Raw genomic sequence first — 2,500 nt, 5'->3', positions numbered from 1 at the left:
ACGGTCAAGCATGTGCCACATTATGTCACTCAGTACGTAACGACGGATGATCAGTGTGGGTTACGCGTACATCAGCGGACAGTCCACACAGGCCGTACCACAACGTACACTGACTGCATCGACAACCGAATGCAACTGAACAGCTGCAAGGCTCATTTCACAAACAAACGCCTGACCGACCAGCTTGGAAGGGCAGGAGGGGAGGGCGATATTCGTTCTGTAGCGGTACACCCTTCCAGTGGTTAGCGGGACTGTGTAGAAAGTACGCAACACTCGAAAGACCTTTATGTGAGGGTACGCACCATGGCATCAAGAAATACACATGACACCAGAGGATCCAAGCAGTGAACTATGTTCAGAGGGTTGCTGTTAGGCAAAGCTACATTCCTGTGACGTTACATGTGACAGTTAAGGTGCAGTGTAAGTTAGGTTAAGGTGCAGTGTAAGTTAGGTTAAGGTGCAGTGTAAGTTAGGTTAAGGTGCAGTGTAAGTTAGGTTAAGGTGCAGTGTAAGTTAGGTTAAGGTGCAGTGTAAGTTAGGTTAAGGTGCAGTGTAAGTTAGGTTAAGGTGCAGTGTAAGTTAGGTTAAGGTGCAGTGTAAGTTAGGTTAAGGTGCAGTGTAAGTTAGGTTAAGGTGCAGTGTAACTTAGGTTAAGGTGCAGTGTAACTTAGGTTAAGGTGCAGTGTAACTTAGGTTAAGGTGCAGTGTAACTTAGGTTAAGGTGCAGTGTAACTTAGGTTAAGGTGCAGTGTAACTTAGGTTAAGGTGCAGTGTAACTTAGGTTAAGGTGCAGTGTAACTTAGGTTAAGGTGCAGTGTAACTTAGGTTAAGGTGCAGTGTAACTTAGGTTAAGGTGCAGTGTAAGTTAGGTTAAGGTGCAGTGTAACTTAGGTTAAGGTGCAGTGTAACTTAGGTTAAGGTGCAGTGTAAGTTAGGTTAAGGTGCAGTGTAAGTTAGGTTAAGGTGCAGCGTAACTTAGGTTAAGGTGCAGCGTAACTTAGGTTAAGGTGCAGCGTAACTTAGGTTAAGGTGCAGCGTAACTTAGGTTAAGGTGCAGCGTAACTTAGGTTAAGGTGCAGCGTAACTTAGGTTAAGGTGCAGCGTAACTTAGGTTAAGGTGCAGCGTAACTTAGGTTAAGGTGCAGCGTGGGTTAGGTTAGGGGCCAACGTGGGTTAGGTTAGGGGCCAACGTGGGTTAGGTTAGGGGCCAACGTGGGTTAGGTTAGGGGCCAACGTGGGTTAGGTTAGGGGCCAACGTGGGTTAGGTTAGGGGCCAACGTGGGTTAGGTTAGGGGCCAACGTGGGTTAGGTTAGGGGCCAACGTGGGTTAGGTTAGGGGCCAACGTGGGTTAGGTTAGGGGCCAACGTGGGTTAGGTTAGGGGCCAACGTGGGTTAGGTTAGGGGCCAACGTGGGTTAGGTTAGGGGCCAACGTGGGTTAGGTTAGGGGCCAACGTGGGTTAGGTTAGGGGCCAACGTGGGTTAGGTTAGGGGCCAACGTGGGTTAGGTTAGGGGCCAACGTGGGTTAGGTTAGGGGCCAACGTGGGTTAGGTTAGGGGCCAACGTGGGTTAGGTTAAGGGCCAACGTGGGTTAGGTTAAGGGCCAACGTGGGTTAGGTTAAGGGCCAACGTGGGTTAGGTTAAGGGCCAACGTGGGTTAGGTTAAGGGCCAACGTGGGTTAGGTTAAGGGCCAACGTGGGTTAGGTTAAGGGCCAACGTGGGTTAGGTTAAGGGCCAACGTGGGTTAGGTTAAGGGCCAACGTGGGTTAGGTTAAGGGCCAACGTGGGTTAGGTTAAGGGCCAACGTGGGTTAGGTTAAGGGCCAACGTGGGTTAGGTTAAGGGCCAACGTGGGTTAGGTTAAGGGCCAACGTGGGTTAGGTTAAGGGCCAACGTGGGTTAGGTTAAGGGCCAACGTGGGTTAGGTTAAGGGCCAACGTGGGTTAGGTTGCCAGAGATGTGTCAAATCAGGATGTACGTTTGGCTGGTGTCAGGTGGTGGGTTGGTTCGATGCCTTTATAAGGGGTGTGGCCAAAGGGTATTTTATTACTTGTACCTTTTGTGTTGTGGCGTGGCGTTGCGTCCTGTGTTGATACTGGGTGGACCACTGTGGGTGTTGCTGGCTGATTTGAGCTGCGTTGTTTGCGGGTGATGTGAGACATTCTGTCTTATTAGTGGACGTGACGTTCCTCTTGTCGTTGTTTGGATAGTGTCCTGTGGCAGCGAGGATAAAATGGATGTTGTTGAACGATAGTGCTTTGGTGCTTTCGCTTTGTTACACACAGAGTGGACTGTGAGATAGGGTGACTGGGTCGAGTGCGGTTCACACTGTCCTCCCCAGTTTACAGTATGTATCATCTATGTATGTGGTCCTGCATCATTTACTAAGGAGGGACGTCAGACGACTGAAATATTAGTTATGTACTGATGTAAAGCAGAATGCTTACCTTCCACCAGTGGGCGAGTATCGACTCTGCCCCAGAGTTGCCACCGCAGGAAG

The sequence above is a fragment of the Schistocerca gregaria genome, unplaced genomic scaffold (genome assembly GCF_023897955.1).
Source record: "Schistocerca gregaria isolate iqSchGreg1 unplaced genomic scaffold, iqSchGreg1.2 ptg001205l, whole genome shotgun sequence".
NCBI lineage: Eukaryota > Metazoa > Arthropoda > Insecta > Orthoptera > Acrididae > Schistocerca > Schistocerca gregaria.
Note: the sequence above shows the minus strand (reverse complement) of the source record.